Source organism: Equus przewalskii, chromosome 15 (assembly GCF_037783145.1).
Source record: "Equus przewalskii isolate Varuska chromosome 15, EquPr2, whole genome shotgun sequence".
In the NCBI taxonomy this organism is placed as follows: Eukaryota; Metazoa; Chordata; class Mammalia; order Perissodactyla; family Equidae; genus Equus; species Equus przewalskii.
In genome coordinates this window covers 10,617,286-10,644,951 of record NC_091845.1, presented here as the reverse complement: position 1 = coordinate 10,644,951, position 27,666 = coordinate 10,617,286, and the positions used below count along the sequence as shown (strand labels likewise).

General features: G+C 38.6%; 1 protein-coding gene and 1 long non-coding RNA gene across 14 annotated transcripts in view; both read left to right on the top strand.

Moving 5' to 3' along the window:
- The window catches only part of GRM7 (glutamate metabotropic receptor 7), an 822,228-nt gene that overhangs the window by 424,700 nt on the left and 369,862 nt on the right, over window positions 1-27,666 (top strand). The window lies entirely within an intron of this gene.
- LOC139076106 (uncharacterized) lies at window positions 17,750-22,303 on the top strand. Its single transcript, XR_011527378.1, has 3 exons — window positions 17,750-17,813; window positions 19,037-19,129; window positions 22,169-22,303. It is a non-coding gene; the product is annotated as an uncharacterized lncRNA (long non-coding RNA).

The window sequence follows — 27,666 nt, the reverse complement described above, 5'->3', positions numbered from 1 at the left end:
ACAAGGATGAAGTCTAGGAGACTGGATGTGATGCTATTACAATAATCTAGGTGAGAGATGAGAGTAGAGTGAATCAGAGTGGTAGTAGTGAAGATAATGAGAAGTGTTTGGATTTAAAATATAATTTGAAAATAAAGCCAATAGGATTTAGGACAGAAAAAAAGAAAAGTCAAGAATTATTGCAAAGTTCTTTACTTGAGTGTTATCAGCTGAAATGGGGAAAGCTGTCAGTAAAGCAGGTTTTAGGAGAACAAACAACAATGTCAACATGGGATGTACGGAAATGGAGATATTATTAGACATTCCAAGTAGAGATATGAAGTAGGCAATTAGGAATATGAATCACGAATTTTAGAGAGGCTTCTAGAAACAAAATTTAATTTCATGGAGTCATTGAAATATATGTGGTATTTAAAGAAGTATTATGGAGAATAATAGAGACCAAAGGGTGATTGATAGAACATTCTGACATTGAGAGGCTGGGAAGAGAAGAAATTAGATTGACCAGTGAGGTAGGATAAAAATGACATGATTTCTTGGAACCTAGGTCAAGAAAATGTTTCAGAGTGGAGGGATTTCATCAAAATACTGCTGCTTAGTCAGGTAGAAGTACTGAGAATTGACCATTGAGTTTGCCAATGTGGAGTTCATTGGTGGGTTTTGACAAGTTGTTACATTTGAGTGGTGTTTTTCAAAAGCCTGCTTGAAGTAAGTTTAAGAGTATTGCAGAAGTGTGTCTATAGTTAATAAATATCATCCCCTAGAACTCCCACAAAACTCTCCCCCATTGTTATACCACAGACCTTGAGGAAGGAGGATGTGGTCACCTATATCTTTTGAGTACCTTCAAAAGATGTGCCGTTGGAAATGGCAAAAGGACATAAACATATAGGACAGATAATAATCCTGTTTCCAGAATATCGAGCTAATTTTGCATATAAAGTCATGTCACAACATATAGACAGAGGAAAACCCTGGGAGGAACTTAACAAGGCAGGTATTTACTGTCTTAACGACATGATGAGTTTAGTTGTAGGCATTTGTTTCATATAGTTGTGCTTATTTGTATTTTGGCATACAGAAAATGTGTGTGTGTGTGTGTGTGTGTATGTATGATATAATCCCCACCAACTGTATTGCTAGATACAGAGACAGGGGATTTGGATAGGGAGCTAATCAACATCAGTTCTTGTGTTGTGTCACCAACTAGCTAGGGTGCTAAGTAGGTATGGGAAAATATGTTTTCTGCCACTCCAGTTTTCTTATATAGAAAATTGAGTGGGTAGGATTAAAGGATTATTGAGAATGTTTATAATCCTAGTGTTCTCTGGTTATCTATTGCCAAAAAAAGTGTGTGTGTGTTTGTGTGTGTGTGATGTAGACAAAAAGAACTAGAAACACTGCTCTCAAGAAGAACAGGTAAGAGAATAAAGAGATGAAATCAAAATTATAGTGAAGCCTGGGAACAGGAGTAAAATAGATTGCAAAAATTTTTGAAGATACCCATCTTGTTTTTTTTCAAGTAGAGGGCACATAGAAAACAATGAAATTGTTAGAGGAGAGGTTGAAGAAGAAGAAAAACAAGAAAGGGAACCAGGGAGAGGTGAAGTCTAAAATTGGAAGCTGAAAGAAAGGAAAAAATACACAAATTAAATAAGAAGGGAGGGAAAACTCACAAAGATCTCACCACGTTGAAAAGCCCTATCCTTGAAATGGACCTGTCCAAAGCTACTTTTCTTCTCTTTTCAGAACAATGGCTATTTATTTCCTTACCACAAGGAAAAGGAAACAGTTTTTATCTGTTTTCCCCGTTTAGGAGAGTGTTGACTTGGTCCACTGCCCGGAAGAAGGCAGTTAAATAGAGACTGAGACAGAGGCTTCCCTTCTTTGCCAGCAGTAGGTCCTCAAACAGGATGACCACGAACTTACCTATGGGCTGTGAAGAGCTGCACCTAGGGCAGTTCAAAAGTGTAATTAGCTTGGACTGAGTGTGAACAGTAAGAAGCCCTTGAAACTATTAAATGCAGGGCTGACTATGAAAGCAAAGCAGTAGTGAGAATTTAAAGGGCCATTAAGTTAACCAAATGGATGTCTGGAAGAAAAATCGTTTATAAAAATGGAGAGGTTGAAGGGGCTTCGTTAATGTTCTTTAGCAAAAATTAGATGCTTGTTAATCTCTCCTCATTTGGATAAGAGGGAAAAAAAACCCCTCTGGATCAGAAATGGGGTTTTTCAGGCTCAGTATGCTCATGATATTAGGTGTGTGCTATTAGGTTAATTGGAATTTTAAAGTTAAAAGATCTTCTTCTAATTTTAAACGGAATTTTTTCCTCAGTCAATTGTAAAAGAGGATATTTTGCACACTGTTTCCTGAGCCCTCAGTCTACTGTGCTATTTATAATTTGACTCAGAAAATTACCTACCTAACCCCTAATGCTCCATCCTCTTTAATGTTGCAAAAAGAGCTGATGGCTTTTTCTTAAAATTCACAATTCAGATAAAAAAGTATCAGTTTGTCTTGTTGGATTTTAGGAGGTTTTGGCACAAGACATTGGGTGTTCCCAACTTGTGTGAGTTTTTGAAGTCCCTTCATTTAACATATCTTCAACAAACTCTAGTTGAGTACAGCCCACAAATTCTGATAGGTTCTAGGAATAAGAGATAAGATACCATCCCTATATTAAAGGAACTCATGGTGTATTTGAGGAATAAGACAAAAAATATCAGACCATAATAATGTCAGAGGATGAATTATGATAATAGAGATAAGCCCAGGGCGTTGTGTGAAAACTGATAAGTAGAGGCATTAACTGACAATAGTAGGTGAGAGTAGAGTTAATCCTTAAAAACCTAATAGTAGTTGATTATTAAATAAGGAGTGGAGGGGTTCCATTTAGTGAGGACAGCATTAAGAAAGGGCCAAAAGTAGCAAACGGTATGTCAATATGTGAGAACAAACTAGGGTGTGTGGAGGACTTGAGATGAGTGATAGAGAGATTGGCAGAGACCAAATCAAAAACAGCATCCCTGGGGCTGGCCCAGTAGTGCAGCCATTAAGTTCACACATTCAGCTTCGGTGGCTTGGGGTTCACTGCTTCAGATCCAGGGTGCTGACCTACCCATCTCTTAGCAAGCCATGCTGTGGCAGCATCCCACATATTAAGTGGAGGAGGATGGGCACAGATGTCAGCTCAGGGCCACTCTTCCTCAGCAAAAAGAGGAAGATGGGCACAGATGTTAGCTCAGGGCTAATCTTCCTCAAAAAACATGAAAAGAAACAGAAACAGCCCCCTTGACATGATATCTTGAAGACCTGTGGCAAAATGGACCGATCTGAACCTTTGGAATATTGATTCTAGGATTTGATATCAATGAAGAGCAGAGATTAGTTTTTCTTAGATTTCTAATGGACACCAGAATTTATCCTAAGAAAACCAGAATGCCTATGGTGGAGCAAAAGTGTCCAAAACTGACTTGCTATTTAAAAGGATTTAGGCCCAGCCTGCTTGAAGCTGCTAGTAAATTTTACAAAAAGACAACAAACTTCCTTAACTTATCCTGGCTACAGAAAAAATTGAACTATAATACACCATTCTTGTTTTCTTACTGTTCTTTAGATGCATTTCCTGATTTAAAAACTGATTTAGTTCTCATATTCTGTTTCCTTGTTTTTTATTTTAATTTCATTTTTTAAACCTTTTTATTGGAGTATAATTTGCATAGATTAGAATATGTAAATCTTAAATACACTACTCAGTGACTTTTTACATATTTGTACACTGAAGTAACCACTACACAATTCAAGACATAAGATAGTTCCATCACACTAGACAAATTCTCTTGCTTCCATTTCCTGTCACCAATCCTCTCATCCTCAAGGAGGTTAATGCCGTCTTCTCTTTGACTTCATACAAGTAGAATTATTTGTTTTTCTCACAGTTGATCAGTTTTGTCTATTTTTGAACTTCCTAGAATTGTACGTGAGGTATGGAATCATGCAGAGTGTGTGTGTGCATGTGAGTGTGTGTCTGATTTCTTTCACTTGATGTAATGTTTTAGAGGTGGATCCTTACTATTCCATACAACAGTAGTTTCTTCTTTTCATTGATATGTAATATTCCATTGTGTGAATACACCACAATGTGTTTATTCATTGATACATCATAAGCATTTGTTTTATGGTGCTCTGCCCATGTAATTTCTGACACTTTGGATTCCAAGCTGAAAGACTGTCTAAGACACAAATATCCCTGTTATCTTTTATTACTTCTTGAATAACATGTCTTACTGGGTAAACTCATATTCTTATAGATTTTTCAGCTACCGTACCATTTTAACAAAGTTTCCTGGTGCTTTTTTCAATCATCTTATGTCTCACTGCCATTGAGCCCTCTTAATGAGCTTCAGATGCAGTCATAAAGAAAAATCACAAAGAAAAGCAATATATATATAAGGATGGAAGGCAGTGGGGAAGTCAGAGAATGCAGAACAATATGGCTATATAATGCAGGGAGTGTTAGAAGAGAATTATTTATGATCTAAACCTGAGTTGTCACACAAATATTATAGAGTTCATGAGGTTCTGAGATTAATGATGATACCAACAGTTTTTAAATTTGGACGAGATTTCTATTTGTAGTTCTGCCCATAGACTTAATTACCTCATGACCTGTGTGTATACATAGCAATATATGTTAAGTAGTGAGTTCAATTATTTGGTCAGTTTGATGAATATAGAAACCAACCTCTGACCAGTCCCCAAAACTAGAATGATTAATCATACAATTTTCTTTCTTAGGAAACAAATAACATTTTTGTGATTTACAATCTCTCTGCTATATTTTTCTTCTGTTTTTACACAACAAATCATAGTGGGATAGAATTTCTCTTTTCCTATTTTGGTACATAGTTTAACACTCTTGGGTTTGTAGCAGTTGTTTTTCTAAATCAAATACCAGTTTGCGAAAAGCCAATCACTCTGACACTGACATTTAGAGCACTAATTTATTCCAACCTCAGGGAATTTGCTTTTTAGGAATAAATTGAGCATTAAAAATTTCTGTCTGATGTTTTTAAAAGGTTTTATGGAATTTCTTGTATATAAGCCAAGTGATGCACAGGATGTTGACACTTATTCAATACTTTTGGGTAGCATGGGATTCCCAAAAATGTTCTTGTCTTGAATTGATTGTTTCAACTATTAACATCATTCTGCCAAAAATGTTCTTGTCTTGAATTGATTGTTTCAACTATTAACATCATTCTGCAGATGCTGGTGACTTATGCTATGGTTAGGTTATATCTGGCCTCCATCTGTCAATGTCAATGTGAATTGCCTCCAGCAAATTAGTGTTTGATTCCAAGAAATACCCAAGAATATTAAGGGCATAGTCAATAGTGAAATAAAAACAGTATTCCCTTGAAATTAGCTGTGTAAGTAATAAAGAAAAGGAGTATATGGAGGTTTCGGGGTTTTTTCCCCTCTATGGATAGGACGATTAGATAATTATTTGGAACCATTTGCCATAATGATGATGATGGTGATGATGATGATTATAACAAGAATGATGTTACTGGTGAACTTCTGTTAAAAACTTGTGATATGCCAGGTATGATGAAATGCAATCTTGAAAGTAAGAACTGTTTTCATCCACATCTTGTAGAAGAAAAAATGTTTGCTTAGATTAGATAGCTTGCCCAAGGTTACACCATATAGTATCTGATGAAACTGGGATTTTCCCACAAGACCCAACTTTTTCCTAACACTTTTTTCTTAACCACTATTTTATACTCTATTTAGTGAAGGGGGGATTTACCAGTTGGTGTATAAAATTTATCATTGTATTTGAAAATAGGAGCTTTGGAAAGTGCTGAAAGTGTCCTTTGGATGTTAGGAATGTGCCCATTTTAATGGCTTCATCGTCTTAGACTGAGTTCTTTAGAAACAGAGCTTAAGTCAGGGATTCTGATACTTACTTTTCCTGAGGGAGTGTTCACAGGAGAAAGGAGTGAGGAAAGCAGGGTAGGACAGGGGAAGGCACTAAGTAAGGACATGGCCACCACTGGAATCTAGATTCAGTCTGATCTCATGGAAATCTCTGGAGCATGAATTAGCCCAGAGAACTGGTCCCACTACAAAGCAAGAGGGATGGACATTTGCATTCCAGGATCAATCATTTACTAGCTTCAGGCTGCCCCTAAAAAGGAGGTATAAATAACTTCATGGACGCAGCTTCTGTTTAGCAAAGGAGAAGGGAATGAGCTGTGGATTATTAGCAACCTATCACGTATCTTAGTCCATTTGAGCTGCTATAGCAGAATACCATCGATTGGCTGGCTTATGAACAACAGACATTTATTTCTTAGAGTTTTGGATCCTGGAAGTCCAAGACCAAGGCACTGGCAAGTTTGGCGTCTGGTGAGGGCCCACTTCCTCACAGTTGGCCATCTTTTTGCTATGTCCTCACATGGAGGAAGGGGTGAGGGAGTTCTCTGGGTTTTTTTTTAATAAAGGAGCTAATCTCATCCCTCCCCAAGGCCCCACCTAGAAATACCATCACATTGTGCATTAGGATTTAATATATGAAAATTTGAGGGGACACAAATATTCAGTCTACAGCATGATACATTGTGAATCCTTTATAGGAGTAAGAGAGGGCAAGACACAATAGCTGTTTTCTTACTTTGAAGAGTTAGTCTTGACTATCCCAAACTACTAAATTCCCCTAACACTTTACTGACGTAGCAGGACTGTCAATCTTTGTAATGTGTGTTTCTCACGATCTGGTGCACGTCTTCTTACTAAGTCATCTGGAGTACTTGCCGCTTATTGCTCAACATGTCTGATTAACATATCATTAGTATAGTGACCTCATTTTATTTTAGATAGAATGTTGACAATGTTGAAATATACTGTGGCTGAGGGTCAGAAAATTATCATAACCCTGGGCAATATTAATGTATACTGTTGTCCCTCACATGTGAAAGCAGACTGCTTCTGACACTCTTTCCTTTTAGGTGTTAGGGGATTAAAAAACAAACGAATTTCCCAGATCAGTAGCCACATACCATGTACCAGTTTTACTAATCTGCTCTAATATGACAGTCACATCAGAGGCAACAGCTGCAATTTGAACTACAACTTGGTTTAGTTTTTGTAGCAGTCAACTGTCATCTGCCCTGATTATGCTGGTTTTGCAAGGGCCAAACAAGTAAAACGAAAGGAGATATGATGGGTATTGTCACCTTTGCATCCTTTAAATCTTTAAGGGTGGCATTAATCTCTCATGCCCCTCCCCAGAGGCAGGACAGTTCATTCCACTTGTATATTAGGAACCACCACTACCACGTGGGTTTACAGACCACACGTGAGACAAACCTGGGCCAAGACTCCATTTATTACCTGATCCATAGCTCCTATTTTCATGTATTTCAGGAGAACGGTCATCACGGCGGCGCTTTCCCTCCCTTCCTGGGTATGAGCTTCAACTCAAACCCTGTATAAAAAGAGCCCTTGAGAAATCTAGTTACTCCCCTTTCCCTTCTTTTTGAAGTAAGTAGCATCGGTTCCTTTAAGGAAGAAGTAGGAGAATCACTTCTCTATTCATTTATAATATTGCAGGGTCCTACCCACGGGAAATTGGCGTTTCCTTCAGTCAGTGAGTTCTGAGTCTAGAAACTGGGCAAAAGATCATGACGTTTTGTTAGGACAGCTGACTCGAGCCCGGTTTTCTGTAACAATGGCTGCTGCTATCAGTCGCAATTCATGAAGAACACCCTCTGTTGACCTTCTCAGTGAGTATAGATTCCTCTCAGCAGCATATTCCTTGTCACCAGGGTAAAGGGAGTGTCCTCCAGGCTCCCTTGAGGAACATGGTCAGTCACTGGGTTTCCTGGTCTTAGCAGACACATTCTAGCAAGTCTTTTTTTCTCTGAGGATCTTTCTCTCTCCTTCCACTCTCTGCTACTGCATTTTGGCGTCTCGACTTCCAAGAGCCATGCCAACACTGTAAGCATCAATCCCTAGAATCTTTGTCAAGGTGTTAAATATGGAGTCCTAGGTGAGTGCCCCATGTCAGCAAATTCTCTCTGGCCCAGCTTTATATTCTAGCCCCTTCTCCCTTGACCCAGCCAGCACCCTAAGGATGTGCTTCCAAATATACTCTCCTAGCTCCTAATAGTATATATCAGCTGGGTCTTGCTCTTCCAACATACAATTCCTCTCCTCACTTAGCAGACCAGAATTTCCCCCGTCAGGCTACCTAGTTATTTTCCCAGTGACCAGGAAGGGAGGAGAAGAGGATTCAATGCTTGAAGGAAACCAAGTATTGTCTTGTAGGCCATCTGCCTCATTCTATGCCTTTCCAGAATCCTCCAGAATTCTGTATATTCAATACTATGAATCTACATAGTGTTGAAATAACCATTCTAATCAAATGTGATTTATTTCAGAAGAGCATTTCTACAAGAATCTCCACATATTGAATCATTTAAATATTTGTAGCATTAAAAAAAGTAATAGAGATACTTTTATTCCTCCAAATAATATAGCAATGAAAACTTTGGGGGTTTCTGGGCTTTCTCTCTACTTCATTAGTCTAGAAAATAAACTACCCCTTCTATTCTCCCAAAAGCATGAGCGCCACCTGATTCTTAGTAAAGTGAAAAGAGCTTTGAACTTAGATTTAAGTGACAACTACAGTAATTAAGGGTGCCGCAACTGTTGAACAACAATAGGCAAAAAAAAAAAAGGTCACTTTTTTTGAATAGAAAACAACAGCTAATAAAGTGATTTCATACAAGGAAGGCTACTTAAAAATTCAGATGGTAATTATTGGATAGGAGTCTCCTTTCTGTCAGTGTTGGTCTAATTTTGTCTTGAGAACTTATTAGATGTAACTGCAAGTAAGTTATTATTATATATACATCATAGTAAGTGACTAGCATTTTTCCTTTAAAGAGCTTAAAGTTAAAGGTGTTTCCGGGTGACACTTTTTTTTAGTTAATGTCCATATCATTAGATAATGAGGTTTGACTGAGCACTGTGTATCAAGGAAGAAAGGAAGAGATGTTGAGGAGAAGTAAAGACATTTAGGGGCAGAGACTGACACTGAGTTCTGGAAGATAGGGTGACTGATGGAGGTTGAGAGAGCAAGGTCAGGGGCCAGGAGGCATGGAGGATAGCTACTGATGGGCAGATGGAGAGAGATACTGAGAGAGAGAGAGAGATGCATGAAGGAAGAAAGAGAGAGAGAAAGAGAAAGACAGAAAATAAAGAGACATGGAGACAGACAGATGGAAAAGTAAAGACAAGCTCCAGGACTGTGCTCAAAGTGGTGTGAGGTGGGAATTGGAGGTAGAGGAAAGATGGGTGTGTGTATGTACGCATTGAAAGAAGGAGGAACTTTTCTAGGTGAATATACCTTATACACCCAGTCACAGACCAATATAATCAACAAAGGCAAACCACTAGCATGGAGAAACAATGCAATTTATTTTTATCGTTAATGTCAAACCCAGTCCTTCCTGGCTAATGTGAAACAATTGGGGAGGCTGAGATAGTATGAATCTTCCCTCTCGTGCAGTTGCCTTGCTGTATGAGACGCTCCTTTAGCTTGGTCCTGCTGCTTCACAGTGGTCTTCAGAGGTGGCACTGCTGCTGTTTCCCAGGCAAGAGGGATCCAGTCCCCCATTAGGCAGAGAGATGGGTTCCTCCAGGCAGCTTTACAGGAACAATACTCCTGTGATCACCTGTATTTGTGGAGGGAGGGGAATTGGAAAGTATTAGGTTAGTAGTTTTTCTTACCCTCCTTATGGTAAAAACCTGCTTGTTGGAGTTTTTTAGTTTAATGTTCATAGATGGAAAGCGCCTGGCACATAGTAAATACTCAGATGGTATTTTTATTGTTGCAGGTACCACCACTATCACCATTATTACACCATGTTTATCCCTGCAACTACTTGCCTCCACCCACGCATTCACCCATCCTTCTAACCTAACCATCCTTTATCTCTCTGCACGTTTGCACGTCTTTCTGAGCATTCTTCCTTTGTCTCTCTCTTCTCTGTCTCTCTGGCTGGTGTGCTAGCATGTATCTTTGTACACACACTCAGAAAATAGTATTTGAAATACACTTTACACATTCCATATTGGGAAATTTTTGCCATTTCTTTCACTTTCTCTGAAAGGGAAATATTTTTCCTTCTTTTCTATAATCTGTATTATGTTTGATTTGGGACATGAAAGTCTCTGAGAAGAAAGGTATCAGATTTTGGCTCCTTCTCACCTGAGGTCAAAAGAGCCCCCTGCCTGACTTGACCTGCTTCCTCTCCGGCCCAAATATAGCCTCTCTCTCTCTGGATTACTGAGCTCTAGACACGCTGGCCATCCCCAAAGATTGCAACTATTTCCTGGTTCCAGTAGAGCTTGTCTTCATAATTACACATTTGTTTTTTAGCATTGGTTTACAGTGTTCCCTTTGACTTCAATGTTTCTCTCAGCTCTTTTGCCCACCCCTCCTTGTTATAATTTCTTAAAGGGATCTATATGTTTTCTTCACCACAATTATTACAGTTGCACTTAAATATCTGTTTGCATAAATATTTGTTAGATGTCTGTCTGTGTCCCTTAAATTTAAGCTTCATGAAAGCACATATGGCATTTCACTTGTTCACTCTTGGCATGGTGCCTGGCTCATAATAGTGCTTAAAAAACTGTCGAAGAAATTATTTGGTAATTAATTAAAATGCTTTTCTTTACCAGCCAATATCTCTGGACCTAGGACTAATCCTGAGCATGCCTATGAATACATTGTTGTTTTTTAAAAAAAAATTTATTTACTTTTTAATTTTTTTTTATTGTGGTAACATTGGTTTATAACATTATATGAATTTCGGATGTACATCGTTATATTTCGCTTCCTGTGTAGATTGCATCATGTTCACAACCCAAGGATTAATTACAATACATCACCATATACATGCACCTCATCACCCCTTTTGCCCTCTTCCCTCCCTCCTTCAACTCTAAGCACCAATCCCATCTATCTCTCTATTTGTTGTTGTTTTTATCTTCTGTTTATGAGTGAGATCATATGGTATTTGAATTTCTCCCTCTGACTTATTTCGCATAATACCCTCAAGGTCCATCTATGTTGTCATAAATAGCCAGATTTCATCCATTTTTTTTATGGCTGAGTAGTATTCTATTGTGCATGTATCCCATATTGTCTTTATCCATTCGTCCCTTGACGGGCACCTAGGTTGCTTCCAAGTCTTGACTACTGTGAATAATGCTGCAATGAACATAGGGGTGCATATATCTTTAAGCATTCGTGTTTTCATGTTCTTTGGTATATACCCAGCAGTGGAATAGCTGGATCGTATGGTAATTCTATTCTTAATTTTTTGAGGAACCTGCATGTTGTTTTCCATAGTGGCTAAACCAGTTTGCACTCCCACCAGCTGTGTATGAGAGTTCCCTTCTCTCTACATCCTCTCCAACACTTCTTTCCTTTCTTTTTAATTATGGTCATTCTGATGTGCATGAGGTGATATCTCATTGTAGTTTTGCTTTGCATTTCCCTGATAATTAGTGATATTGAACATCTTTTCACGTGCCTGTTGGTCATCTGTATATGCTCTTTGGAGAAATGTCTGTTTAGATCTTTTGCCCATTTTTTAATTGGGTTGTTAGTTTTTTTGGTGTTGAGATGTATGAGTGCTTTATATATTTTGGATATTAACCCCTTATCAGATACGTGGTTTGAAAATATCTTCCCCCAATTGTTACTTGTCTTTTTGTTTTGTTGATGGTTTCCTCTGCTGTGCAGAAGATTTTTAGTTTGAAGTAGTCCTATTCGTTTATATTTTCTATTGTTTCCCTTGCCTGGTCAGACATGGTACTTGAAAATATGCTGCTCAGACCGATGTCAAAGAGTGTACTGCCTATGTTGTCTTCTAGAAGTTTCATGGTTTCAGGTATTATATTCAGGTCTTTAATCCATTTTGAGTTAATTTTTGTATATGGTGTCTACTTTCATTCTTTTTGCATGTGGCTGTCCAGTTTTCCCAACACCATTTATTGAAAAGACTCTCCTTTCTCCATTGTGTGTGCTTGGCTCCCTTGTGGAAAATTGATTGTTCATAGATGTGTGGGTTTATTTCTGGGCTCTCAGTTCTGTTCCATTGATCTGTGTGTCTGTTTTTGTCCCGTTACCATGCTGTTTTGATTACGATATCTTTGTAGTATGTTTTGAAATCAGAGAGTGCGATGCCTCCAGCTTTGTTCTTTTCTCTCAGGATTCCTTTGGCTATTAGTGATCTTTCATTGTTACATATAAATTTCAGGATTCTTGTTCTATTTCTGTGAAAAATGTCATTGGAACTTTGATAGGGATGGTATTGAATCTGTAGGCTGCTTTAGGAAGTATGGACATTTTAGCCATGCTAGTTCTTCTAATCCAAGAGCACGGAATATCTTTCCATTTCTTTGTGTCTTCTTTAATTTTTTTCAAAAATGTTTTGCAGTTGTTTTTTGTTTTTTTTTTTTGAGAAAGATTAGCCCTGAGCTAACTACCGCCAATCCTCCTCATTTTTCTGAGGAAGACTGGCCCTGAGTTAATATCCATGCCCATCTTCCTCTACTTTACACGTGGGATGCCAACCACAGCATGGCTTTTGCCAAGCAGTGCCATGTCCACAGCTGGGATCCGAACAAGCAAACCCCGGGCTGCCAAGAAGCAGAACTGCAAACTTAACCGTTGCACCACCAGGCCAGCCCCTGTTTTACAGTTTTCAGTGTACAGGTCTTTCACCTCTTTGGTTTAGATTATTCCTAGTCATTTTATTCTTTTTGTTGCAATTATAAATGGGATTGCATTCTTAATTTCTCTTTCTGATACTTTGTTGTTAATGTATAGAAACACAACTGATTTTTATATGTTGATTTTGTATCCTGCAACTTTACTGTATTCATTTATTATTTCTAAAATTTTTTTGGTGGATTCTTTAGGATTTTCTATATATGAAATCATGTCATCTGCAGTGACAGTTTCACTTCTTCCTTTCCAGTTTGGATCTGTTTTACTACTTTTTCTTGCCTGATTTTTCTGGCTAGGACTTCCAATACTATGTTAAATAAGAGTGGTGAAAGTGGGCATCCTTGTCTCTTTCCAGTTCTTAGAAGGATAGCTTTCAGTTTCTCTCCATCGACAATGATATCAACTGTGGGTTTGTCATATATGGCCTTTGTTACATTGAGGTGCTTTCATTCTATACCCATTATAGTCAGAGTTTTTATCATAAATGGATTCTACATCTTGTCAAATGCTTTCTCTGCATCTATCGAGATGATCATGTGATTTTTATTCTTTGTTTTGTTAATGTGGTGTATCACATTGATTGATTTGTGGATGTTGAACCATCCCTGCATCCCTGGAATAAATCCCACTTGATCATTGTGTATGATTTTTTATTTATTTGTTTATTTTTGGTGAGGATAATTGGCCCTGTGCTAACAGCTGTTGCCAATCTTCCTCTTTGTGCTTGAGGAAGATTATCCCTGAGCTAACATCTTCCTCTTATTTCTGTGTGGGACAACACCACAAGCGTGGCTTGATGAGCAATGCATAGGTCTGCACCCAGCATCTGAACCCAAGAACCCTGGGCCATCAAAGTGGCATACACAAACTTATCTACTATGCTACTGGGCTGAGCCCTGTATGATCTTTTTAATGTATTGTTGTATTTGACTTGCAGTATTTTATTGAGGATTTTTGCATCAATGTTCATCAATGCTATTGGCCTGTAATTTTCTTTATTGTGTTGTCCTTGTCTGGTTTTGTTATCAGGGTAATGTTGGCATCATAGAATGAGTTAGGAAGCTTCCTCCTGTCTTCAATTTTTGGAAGATTTTGAGAATGATAAGTATTAAGTCTTGTTTCAATGTTTGTTAGAATTCACCAGGGAAGCTGTCTGGTCCTGGACTTTTATTTTTGGGGGAGGTTTTTGATTACTGTTTTGATCTCCTTACTGGTGATTGGTCTATTCAAATTCTCTATTTCTTCTTGATTCAGTTTGGGAAGGTTTTATGATTCTTAGAATTTATCCTTTTCTTCTAGATTATCCAACTTGTTTCCGTATAGGTTTTCATAGTATTCTGTTATAATCATTTATATTTCTGAGGTGTCCATTGTAATTTCTCCTCTTCCATTTCTGACTTTATGTATTTGAACATTCTGTCTTTTTTTCTTGGTGAGTCTAGCTAAAGGTTTGTCAATTTTGTTTATCTTTTCAAAGAATGAGCTCTTGGTTTCACTGATTTTTTTCTATTGTTTTATTAGTCTCTATTTCATTTATTTCTGCTCTGATTTTTATTATTTCCATCCTTCTGCTGATTGTGGGCTTTGCTTGTTCTTTTTCCAGTTCCTTTAGGTGCACTGTTGGATTGTTTATTTGAGATTTTTCTTGTTTGTTGAAGTAGGCCTGTATTGCTGTAAACTTACCTCTTAGAACCACATCTGCTGTACCCAATAAATTTTGGCATTTTGTATTTTCATTTTCATTTGTCTCCAGGTATTTTTTATTTTTCCCTTGATTTCTTCATTGACCCAATCGTTCAGTAGCATTTTGTTTAATGTCCACATCTTTGTGGCTTTTCTGATTTTCTTCCTGTAGTTGATTTCTAGTTTCACATTGCTGTTGTCAGAAAAGATTCTTGGTATTATTTCAGTCTTCTTAAATTTACTGAGATTTCTTTTGTGACCTAATATGTGGTCTATCCTGTAGAATATTCCATATGCATTTAAAAAGAAAGTGTCTTCTGTGATTTTTGTATGGAATGTTCTGTATGTATGTACTAAGTCCATCTGGTCTAATGTGTCATTTAAGGCCAATGTTTCCTTCTTGATCTTCTGTTTGGGTGATCTCTCCATTGGTGTAAGTGGAATGTTAAAGTCTCCTACTATTATTGTGTTGCTGTCTATTTCTCCTTTTATGTCTGCTAATAATCTCCTTACATGTTTAGGTGCTCCTAACTTGGGTCCATAGATATTTACAAGTGTTATATCCTCTTGTTGCATTGTTCCCTTTGTCATTATGTAGTGCCCTTTGTCTCTTGTTACAGTTTTTGTTTTGAAGTCTGTTTTCTCTGGTATAGGTTTTGCTACTCCAGCTTTCTTTTCATTGCCATTTGCATGGAGTATCTTTTTCTATCCCTTTACTTTCAGTTTATGAGTGTCTTTAGGTCTGAAGTGTGTCTCTTTTTGCAGCATATATATGGGTCTTTTTTATCCAATAAGCCACCCTATGCCTTTTGATTGGAGCATTTAGTTCATTGACATTTAAACTAGCTTTTTGTAAGAATGTACTTATTGCCATTTTGTCCCTTTTTTTCTGGGTGTTTTAGTAGTTCTTCTCTGTTGCTTTCTTCTTCTCTTGCTCTCTTCCCTTTTGGTTTGATGGCTTTCTTTAGTATTATGTTTGGGTTCCTTTCTCTTAATTTCTTGTGTATTTATTATAGGTTTCTGGGTTTTGATTACCATGAGGTTCATATATAATAACCTACATATATAGGAATCTATATTAAGTTGATGGTCTTTTTAGTTTGACCTCTTGCTAAAGTCTCTTCTCTTTTACTCTCCTCCTCCCACATTTTATGTTTTTGATATCACATATAACCTCTTTTTTTGTGCATATGCATCCATTACCCTTTTATCATGGATACAGATAATGTTAGAGCTTTTGTCTTTTGACCTTTGCATTAGCTTCATATGTGGTGGATCTGCTACTTTACTGTATATTTGCCTTTACTAGTGATTTTCTTGTTTTGTTTTGAGATAATTTTCTTATTCCTATTTGTGATCTTCTCTTTTCCACTTAAATAAATCCATTTAGCATTTCTGTTAGGGCTGTTTTCTTGGCGATAAACCCCTTTAGATTTTGCTTCTCTGGAAAACTCTTTATCTCTCCTTCTATTCTGAATGACAACCTTGAAGGATAGAGTATTCTTAGCTGTAGATTTTTTCCTTTCAGCACTTTAATTATACTGTTCCACTCCCTTCTAGCCTATAAGGTTTCTGCTGAGAAGTCACCTTACAGCCTTATGGAGTTTCCTTTGCATGTAACTTGTTGCCTTTCTCTTGTGACTTTCAGGATTCTCTCTTTATCTTTAATTCTTGACATTTTAATTATAATGTGTCTTGGTGTGGGCTGCTTTGGCTTTATCTTGCTTGATGCTCTCTCTTCTTCCTGTACCTAGATGTCTGTTTCCTTCCTTTGGTTAGGAAATTTGTCAGCTATTATTTCTTCAAATAGATTCTATGTCCCTTTATCTCTCTCTCCTCCTTCTGGGTCACCTATAATATGGATGTTAGTGTGCTTGATGTTGTTGCAGAGGTCCCTTAGACTGTCCTCATTCTTTTTAATTCTTCTTTCTTTTATCTGTTCAGCTTGGGCAATTTCCTCTAGTCTTTTGTCCAGCTCACTGGTCTGTTCTTCTATATCATCTACTCTGCTATTGAGCCCCTCTAGTGAATTTTTCATTTCCAGTATTGTATTCTTCATTTCTGATGGGTTCTTTTTTATATTTTCAATTCTTTGTTGAAGTTCCCACTGAGTTCATCCATTCTTCTCCCAAGATCAGTGAGCACACTTCTGACTATTAGTTTGTACTCTTTGTCAGGTAGATTGTTTATCTCTGTTTCATTTAGTTCCTTTTCTGAAGTTTTGTCCTGTTCCCTTACTTGGAACATATTCTTTTGTCTCCTCATTTTGCCTCTTTCTCTGTGCTAATATCTATGTATTAGTTAGGTCATCTACATCTCCTGATCTTAGAAATGCCTTATGAGGTCAAGCAGTGTGCTTCCCTCTTGTCACCAGGTCCAAATGTTCCAGGAGTGTCCCCTGTGTGAGCTACATGTGTCCTTCCATTGTGGTGGGGTTGCTTTTGCTGTGGGTACATGGGGAGGCTAGGCTGTACCTCTGCTGGGCTGGTTGTAATGCTCAGCTGTGTGTTGCTGCTATGGTCCCTTCAGTCACTTTATCGTATGTGGGGACCCCCAACATAGTTGGCATCAAGATCTAATAGCACATTCCTATTGCAGTTTTTCTATTAAGTGAGTAGGCCCCAACAGTGGCTGGTTGCTAGGCTCAGGGACTTACAATTGCTGTAGGCCTCCAGCCTACAAGGCTGTTGTCAGCTCTCTCGGGATTGCAACTGTGTGGGACCAGCCCCAGGCCCAGGAGCACCCAATTGTTTCAGGTTTGGAAGATGGGGCTGATCCCCTATGTGGCTGTTTGACAAGCACAGGTCTGCTGCAGCTGACAAGCCCCACTTCCCACAGGGCCACACACCTGGTCAACACAGCCTGGCTCCATGCACATGCCCTGACCCACGGAAGCAGAGCCAGTTTCCCCACTGCAGAGGCCCAACACACTGCACCAATGCAGACCTGGCCCTCATGCATGCCCTGCTCTACAGAGGTGGATCCATTCACCCAGCTGCAGATGTTCCAGGCACCCCACCTATGTGGGCCCACAAGTTGCCTGAGGCCTTGCTGTTGAGTGAGGCCAGTCCCTAGGGAGGGTTGCCTGCCCTGGCTGAGCTGGATTGAATCAGTGCTGTAGTGGGTGGGGCAGACCTCTGAGCTCACAGACCAGGGAAAGAACTCCAAAGGCATCTGCCAGTGTCTGTGTCACCACACCTGTACTAGGTCACAATAATGGCTGAAGACAATGTCTCACTCCCTGGGGAGGTAGTCCCTGCCTGGCAGAGAGGTCTCACCTCTCACCAAGATGTGCCCAGAGCCTATCAAGTGAGTCTCTTTTCACCAAAGGACTGTGTACCTTTCTTTCTGGTGATTTTAGGTTACTTTCCAAAATGGGTGAATTTGTGCATGGGCCCTTTAAGAACACAAGGTTTTCCCCTTATGTCTGATAGCTTTTTGGGGAGTATTCCTCGTTGTAGTTAATAGCCAGCAAAGCCACATATTATGACACTTGTCTCATTTGTGCTAAGTCCAAAAGCTGCTTGAAGTGGTAACACTTCCCTGCTTAGATTCCCCACTCCTCCATGGACGGCTTCATACCTTAGGATTATTCCTGGCCAGCCATGAAGCACCACAGCTAGAAGGTGGCTTTTTCTCTCCAGAAAGGAATTTCTGCCTCTTCCACCTCAGTCCGTACTGTCCATTGTTGTGGGAGTTCTTTTCTTCCAGTTTCCTGTTCTCTCTCAGGAGTAATTGTTCCCAGAGTAGTTGTAAGTTTGTTGTGTCCATGGGAGGAGGTGAGTTCAAAGTCCACCTACAGCACCATCTTGACACTATCAATCTGAATTCAAAGTTAGTTGCTCAAATTGTATATTTCAAAATAAGAACAAACTCATCAAGGAAAAGAATCCTTCTATTGAGTATTTTAAAGATTGGCTCAGAGTTAATACCCATGAATTTACTTCTTCATTGACAGACCTCAAGTGTACACTTCCTCAATATTATTTTACCAATAGAAAATTCTGGTAGTTCCCCCCTGCTTCCTATGAGAAAAAAAGAGAGGGAGGGAGGGAAGGAAAGGGAGAGGGGAAGAAAGAAAGAGAGAGAGAGACAGAAAGAAAGAAAGAAAGAGAGAGAGAGAGAGAGAAAGAAAAGACAACAGTATTGTAGATCTTTTTTCTCAGTTTGAACATGATTCAATAATGCAAAATTCTCTTGGGTCTACAAGGAAAAATTTATTATAAACTTCAAGATAACATATTCATATTTATATTTATTTATATATTTAAAATATAACCTCAAAAATCTTCTTGCTATTCCTTGTAGAAAATATTCCTACAATCAAAATATAGTTGGACTTCTCTATTTTTCACACCAAGCTTTAATCTCCATTGAAACTTACTAAAAATATAAAGATGCCCAAGCCCTATAACCTGAGATTCTGATTGGCCATATCTAATGGGATGTCACAGTATTTGCATTTGTAACAAATCCCTCAGGTGACCCTGATGTGTAACCCACACTGACACTAAACTCACATCTAATTCCAGAAGCAACCATTTACTGAGCATCTGCTTTGAGCTGAACACTATTCTAAATAATATGTAAGAACTTTTTAAATCCTACAAGAAACTTAGGAAAAGGTAAGTGATGTCTTCTCCATTTTGTAGATGGGGAAAGCAAGGCTTTAAGGGGTTGTGGTTTCCATCAGGGCTATTAGCTACCAGGCGCCAAAGACAGGATTTGAACTCGGGTCTCTCAAGTGCTAACACCGATGCTATGCTGACAGCCCTTTTCACCTTGACCCCTCTCTGTGCCCTACGTGTAGACGTGATGCCTGGAGCTGCCGTCTTTCATCTGTTAGTCAATAAATCAACATGGTAAAGATAACTGAGCAGAAATTTAATATAAACCTGGGTCTCTAATGACATTGTTGAACCTCAACACCGGCCCTAGACTTCATGCTATCAGAATACTGATTAGGAAAGAAAAATACACCCTATCTGTCTATGTTCCTGTTAGTCATTAATTCTATTAGTTTTAGCTAAACGCATTCCTCTCTGACATGAATTTTGCTAGGTGTAGCAAACTACATGGTAAATCTCTCACAGATCAGGTTTATCATTTATTCCTACAGCGCCTAGAACTGAGCTTTTCATATGCTAGAAACACAGGGAAGTTTTTGTGGGGATGCATATGTGTGATGTCTGTTTTGATGTTTCAGCATGTCTACCTGCTCTTCTACTGGGCCTGTTAGTCTCTTTGCAGATGCTCTTCCTTCTGAACATAAATTAAAGTTCTCTGAGAGTTAGCTTTGATAAAGAACCTGAAATAAAACCAGATCCCAGGCCCCCTTATATTTATAACCTGGCCTGTGTTAAGGATGTTGGCTCTGTGACATTACTATTAATCATAACCTTCCTTCTGTCACAAAAGACATCATCAAAGTATCCAAACCAAGGCCACGAGTCACTCGAGGAACATTCTGATGACAAATTCTCTCCTAGACGTTGCTACTTTGCTACACTTCCACTAGGATAGAAACAGGTTCCCAAGGCATTCATTCTAACTGGGACAGCTAGACTGAAAACTGCTCCATCCATCATTCAACAAGCAGGCCCCTTCAACCATGCCTCACCGTAAGTTGCTTTACTCTGCCACCCACTTGCATTGGATCTTGGTGAAGTAGCTTGACCCATGATGGGGAAGACTGCATCACCAGTAATTGAGAAATTGCAGCTTGATTTATTCTTTCTGACTGAGTGTGTGCAGCCACCTACCACTTGGCTGCTCTTCTCCTTGCCTTGCTTTGATCAATTGAGACAGGATTTTCAGAATAAAGCTAGGTGAATCAATTAGACCATAGTTTTTGAAAGGGTGATATGGACATCATCAACGAAGTGCTTTTAGTTGTACACAAATGAACATTTAAGATTTTTAATAGTCACGAATTTTAATATAGTTTAAAAATATATGTAGCATATCACATCTATGATTTCGTGGATACTCAGTAGTCTTGTGTGGGTACATAGATGTGTGTTTATGTTTCTCTTGAACATGTGTTTACATATATGTAAGAATGCGTATGTATACATGCATGTACAGTCATCTGTTGCTTAACGACAGGGATACTTTCTGAAAATTGTGTCATTAGTCGATTTCATCATTGTGCGAACATCACAGAGTGTACTTACACAAACCTAGATGGTATAGCTTACTACATACCTAGGCTATATGGTACCAATCTTATGGGACCACTGTCATTTACATGGTCCATTATTGACTGAAATGTTTTTATGTGGTATATGACTGTTTACACACATGTAAATGTATGTAACCATTTCTCTTTAAAATATGCTTAAGTAAAAAGTGTTTTGTTTTAGAGAAATAAATTATTTATTCAATGGTACAGATGACATATGGATTTAGCAAAAATTTTGAAGGCGATGCATGAATGACTAGTGTTTGGGAAACACTGTAAAGTACCAATTACTGAACTCTAAGAACGTCACTAGGAGAAAGAAATGTAATTATGCAATGCAGAAGATAATGCTAACATTACCCAATCACAGAGGTCAAGACATGGAGAATCCACTTCCGATAGCTGGAATCCTTCCTAAATGAATTCAAAAGGTCTCATAAATTTTACTTCAGAATCAGCTTGGCAACTGTATATTGAATTCCTACTATTTGTAAGACTTTGTCTTAGTTTTTTAGAGGTACAAAAATGTCTAAGATACACGATGTTTTCAATGCTTCTATAAGGGTATAAGGAAGGACCTTGCACAAAACCCGCCGATGACTTCTCTCCAACTTGAAAGAAAACCTAAGTTTCTGCCCTCTTTATAAGTGCTAGAAGCTGACCTTCAGCCTCGTCTCCTAGCCTTCTGCAATCTGTCCTTTGTACTAGCCATGCTGGCTTCCTTTTCTTTCCTCCATTATTCCATGTTTGTTCCCACCTTAGAATCTGGAGACAAGATGGTCCTTCTACCTGGAATATTCTTTCTTTTATTTCCATAGGGCTGACCAGGAAAAGGTCATTTATCTCTTACCTAAATGACCTCTTCAGAGAGGGCCTTCCTGAATACTTCATCTGAAGAGTCTCCTTCTACCCCAGGCCCCGGAAAAAGCTTACTCTCTATCTTATTTATTTTGTTGATCTTCATCACAACTCTTACCACTATCAGAAAATTACCTTATATATTCACTTGCTTATTATCTGTCTTCCCCAGAAGAAAATAAATTGAACAAGATCAGGGACCATGTCTCTCTAAGTTAACACCGTCTTCTCTCTGAACTACAATGTAAAAAACAAGATCTGGCACACATTAGATACTCAATGAATATTTTTAAAGGAATGAATACAAAGCAGCCATGATGTTTCATGGCCAAACTACAAAAACTTTATGTAGTGAAGTGAGCATGGCTGATGAGAAAATATTTTATGATGGAGAAGGAACTTGGCAGAATTTTGACAGGAAGAGATGGAAGAATGGGGAATTTTCTTGAAAAGGAGAATCACATGATCAAAAGTGTGGGTGAAAGAATGAGACAAATTGGGGGAGATTCTGAAAATGCAGCAGGAGCAGGGACTCCGAGTGGACACTCCATCGGTTAAGTTAATGTGTTAAGAGCCAAAATATCACCCTCTGAAAGCAAGATACATTTTTTTCCTTCTGTAGATATCCAACCAATCTCTACGAGACAGCAGCATGGATTCTATAGCCAGAAGTCCCAGAAGACCTGCAGCTTGAATTGTAGATGTGTTGACCTCATTATTCCACATCCTTCCAGGTGCTTTTGCTGTGTTACAGAGCAAGGTCCCTCATGTTGTAGTCCAGTGTTATGCCTCGTAATTGTTGTATGGCATAGAGAGGTCTCTTGTCTCACTGAGCCTCAGTTTCCCCATATGTAAAAAGTACAGAGTTAGCTCTCTAAGGTCTCCATTAGCTCTGGCATTCAAGAACTAAGGAAGAATCAAGGAATTAAATGTTAGGAATGTTTTGTGAATGTTCTCCTGCAGTACAACACTGACAAGCAGACCAACACAAAGCAATCTCATTGGGTGTGTCTGGAAAAGGATGTTAAAACTTAAAGGAGGTAAGAAATGATGGTGCCTCAGACTAGGGTGGTAGTGGAGGTAATGGCGAAAAGTGGTCAGATTGTAGATATAGTTCAAAGGGTATCCAATAGTAATTTTCCTTTTGACTAGCGTAGACTTCAAATCCTTGCATCACTAAGTAAAATAACGGTGACGCAATGACACGATCAAAGTGAAGGTCAACCCAGTTGTCCCATGTGTTACTGCTGCTGAGTTTACACATTTGTTTGGAGCTCACATAGCCCCTTCCCACTCATTATATAATTTGGTCTTCCCAACAACTTTGTGTGGGGGGAGGAGATGAAGAGGATACACAGTTCATCTAATTTATAGGGAAAGAAATAGAACTGAGATCACCTGTGGTTAATAGTGAGGATTGGACTTGAATTGCAGCCTCCTGTTTCCATACAGCCTCTTGGGACAGAGGGGGCTAAGCTATGGTCAGACAATCCCTCTTGAGACAGACGATAAACTATCTTCACTGTATCAAATAGTCTGTCTAAGTAGCATAAGTAAGCTTTGAAATCATAGATTTATTTCTTTGTCTAATTCCCCTCGGGGTCATATATGAATCTATAAGCCAATCAATAACAACCAAGTCTTGAAAGCTCTTTTTCTCCAATTAAGAAGATATTTCCCTCATACAAATCTTACGTGGTAAGCAGCTATGGATGCTACTTAAGGAGTCTGAACAGCATTTCATGACTACATGGAGAACATTTGCCTTTTGAATTACACAATCATGGATACTTTATGAAAATGTCTGCATTACCTGGGATCACAGGTCCACAGGTATTAAAACTAGCAAACTCTCTCCATTTGATATCATGATTGTAGAAATAACAATTAGTCATTGTCAACTGAACAAATCTATTGAAATCAGCAAATTCTCTCTGTTTGATTTCATGATCATAGAAATAAATTTGGCCTATAAGCTTGTCCTTCTACCAGCTGAACCCTGCACTTGCCCTTATTTCATAAAGGGATATTCCTCTCCAGGCCAGAAAAGCTCCTAACTTATTCCATCACCCTATAATATTATCTTTTCACATCTATCTCTTTCAAAAAAACATCAGAATTTACAAAATAACATTTTAAAAATAAAAAAACCCTCAAGCCACAGAAAATGGTATTTGATAATTTGATAATACAAATTACATCATAAGGGTCATATCTCAAACATGTACTGGTCAGGGATGTGTTAAATAGTTGAAATCTCTCTAAAGAAAAGCTCTGGAGAAATCTATTTCATCTTTTATGAATTGCCAAAGTGACAGTGTTTGTTCAAAGGCCACTTGGGTAACATGGAGACCTTTAATGGATTAGAAAGCAATCAAAAGGACAAAGATCAAGGCAGTTAGTAGGTGCCAGCTCTCATGCTCCGTTTCTAGCTTGCCACCTTTTTCCTTTCTCAAGCAGGCTTGAGTCATGTGGGGAATACATCTTTTCAGGAAGTATAGTAATTGACCACAGGGTCTAAGCTTTCAGATGAAATGAGCATTTCCGTAAATACAGTGTCTTAAAAAGTTTGCTGGTCTCTGATAGAATCTATAACACCCCCCGTTGAGTTAGGAGAATGTTAGTTTCCAAAAGATACTCTCAGAATTTCAGTGGCCTCCTGGAGCCTCTAAGCTCCAGCCCTTTTAGGCTTTTAGAATCATCTGGAACAATAGTTAAGCAGACAATGCCTAGAAAATTACCATGCCTGAGGCACAGCGTCCATGTTTTAAAGGAATTGACTTAAAAGAGAAATGAGCTACTTCACGGCAAAGAGAAGTCAGCCGTATCTCAGTAAGGATGGGCTAGGTGAATTGATGAATTTTGCTGAATACTCCCTAGGTATTTGGAAGAATGAACTGTAGGGCTCTTTTTCCTAAACAACTGGGTAGTTCAAGTTGGCTCAGCTACCTCAAAGAACATATTCTACCAAGAATGAAATGACTCCAGTGACTGCTGACTGTTTGTGTCCATTTGCACAGCAGCAGAGGAAAAATATAAGCCAGAAAGCAAGACATTTTTAGCTCTAAAGATCATTAACCAAGAGTCTGGATCCTTGTGAAGCTGAGAAATAACTTTCCGAAAGATAATTTTAAATATTCAGGGAAAAGGTAATATGATTATATTTCTTCTAACATTCAAACATTTAAGACACTTTTATGTTGAATAAGTGGCCTCAAGTTACAGGCACTAGGACAGTTTTTTATCTTTCTTCTATAAAATAAGAAGCTCCTTCTCAGTAAGAATGGTGTCATATTCATCTCTTTTGAATGCCTTACAGTGTGCAGAGTCAGTGCCTTCATGAATATACTACATTTTTCATAAAAGTCTGTTAATGAACTTTCATATTTCCTCCTAGTTAGAAGGAGGGCATTTCCAGAAGTGAGACCTCTTGCCTTCAACCATGATAATATCTCAGCTTTAGGTCAATCACTTATGCTGTATTATTCAGGAACAAGGGAAAAATAAACATCCATGATGATCAACAGAACTACTAACTGCCAATCTCTGATCAAGAGTTTTAGCGAAATCAAAATTCTGTTGTAAAATCCAACCTGAATTGTCTTTGCAATGAGCTCTGACAGCTCAAGGATGGGAGTTGTGCACCTGTATCAAGACTCACAGGGTGGTGAGAGCTGATATTTACTGCCTCCTCTGTGTGTCCCTGGTACCAGCAGAGGCAGACTGAAGCTCCCACAGCTTTCTAAGCTAAGAAAAAACATAACCGCAACTAAAGGTTGGAAATGGAGGAAGATCACAAAGACAGGTGCTTCTCTTTGTTCTTAAGCATTGTTAACTTTGGCACAACTTCTGGCTTGGGGAAGAGAGTTTTAGAGAAGAATGACTTGCTTAAAAGATACGTTATATCTCTGAGTGAAAGCCAAAGGCCATAGTCAACGGATGGTACAGGAGAGAACATTTCCTCAGATTTGAGAACACTTCCAGAGATTCCATTAGGGGGTGAAAATTCAGCGGATCTAGTTTCAAGCAACGATGGACTGTCACTTAAATGAGACTGTGTGTCTGTGCATGGGTTGTGGAGATAATATTACAAATGATGGTAAAATTCAGGTCATTTTTTTCCTTGTTTATTTAGCAAATGTTTATTCAACACTTCCTATGGGCTAGGCCATTGCAAAGGCTCCTAAAATAGTGTCTCTTTCTTACAGGAGCTTACAATCTAGTAGATAGGGGTAAACTTTTGTAAGCAGTGTGGTCTGCATATTGATTAGATCAGCATAACTGCTTTAGCCAAAAGTTTGGGTCTTTTTGGCTCCATTCCACTCAAAGAGCACTTGGCAGAGGCCAAAAGATTTGTCTCTCCCAGCAATGAACTAATTGTCTAATTTAGAAGGCCAACATTTGTTGAGTGTTTACTATGAATTTGACAAGGCTTTTGGATAGGACCTCATATGGAGGGAACTAAAACTTAGAGGAAGTTTAGTAACCTGCTCAAGTTTGCATAGCAAGTTACAAAAAGAGCTGGGATTCAAACCCAGGCTTTCGGAGTCGAGAACCAATGCTCTGAACCATTAATCTCTTTCCTCTGTTATTGATGAGTCAAAGCTATATACACAGAATGTAAATTTAAAATTATAGATTGTATTGACAGGAGGATCATTCAGGAAAAGTAGATCATAAAAAGAAGCAGGCACCATGCTTTCCTAAGCAATAAACAGATGTGAATATGGGATGTAAGAGAAACAGCATTCCTTTATTACACCCCATTGTCCTGAATTCATAGCCCCCCAACTCAGTTTCCTGCAGAGCCTGTGTCCTACCTCCCTGAGGGGCACAGGAATCAATTGTTTGGTTTAAGTGGCATTGCAATGACTCAGTGACCAAGAGATGATATTTTCTCTGACTCCCTTGCATGGTGATTTTCAAAACAAACTATGAGTTTTATTCACTCTAACTTCTGTTGCTTTTCTTAGATGGGCCCTCAATCCAGACCTCTACATTTGCCAACAAACAACGAAAGTGTCTAGGTCCTAGATTCTTTACTATCTCCACAGGGTGTAAAGGATGCAGTCTGCATACTGCTCATCCATCCGTCCAAGTCCGAGTCTATGGTAGACATCATCACAACTTTTACATTTGGCATGAGAGATGTAATTTTGTTTTCTACCTCAAGAGTTTATTGAGGGCAGAACCTGTCTGCTTGAGTCTGTCCGCCCTATACTAGTGATTCCCAACCTTTATCCCACCACAAAATTACCTGCAACAATGTTAAGTTAAAGCAGATTCCTGGGCTCCACTCCCTAGTACCCAACTCAGTATGTCTGAGCTGGGACCAAAGAATTTCTATTTCTAACAAGTTCCCAGGTGATGGTGATGCTACTGGGCCAGGTACCACACTTTGAGACCCATTGCTGTTTAATTGGTAATGCTGTGGTGAGAGCATGGGCTCCAGAGCCAAATTGCCGGCTTAAATGCCAGCCCCGCCACTTATGAGGTCTGTGGCTTTAGAAAAGTTATTAAACTTCTGGGTGCCTGCAATTCCTCATATGCAAAATGTGATGAGAGTAATGTCCCCCATGGGGTTATTGTAAGGATTAAGTGAGTTCAAGTATATTAAGTTCTTAAAACAGAACTAGAACTTAGTAGGTTGATTAAAATGTGTTGGCTAATATTATTTATTCATTGTGGTTCTTGTAATTGCAGGTACTCAAATGCTCAGTTTATTGAAATTAACACCCAGAATTATAATAATGTATCTGACAGGTGGCCTCTTTAAGCAGCAGGCGGCACTAAGATGTAAGAGGTTACAGCAGTTTACAGCTCTTTTAGGAGGCCATTTTTAGTTGCAATATTTCTTCATAGACTGTATTACCAACTGTTTGGGTTTTTTGATTATCAAATTGATGCATGTACAGAGGTAGACTATTGCAGAGTTATCAATGCTCAGAAGAAAAACCTAACACTTGTCATACAAAAGACAGAAAGAAAGACTGAATCTTCTTCAGCATTGCCTCTCGTTAAAGGTAGAGCAGGATGCTTCTTTTCCGAAACACTGGGAGAGCTTTGAAACAATTGTGTTGTCACTAGACCATGGCTTGGTTTTATGACTGGCATTTCTCA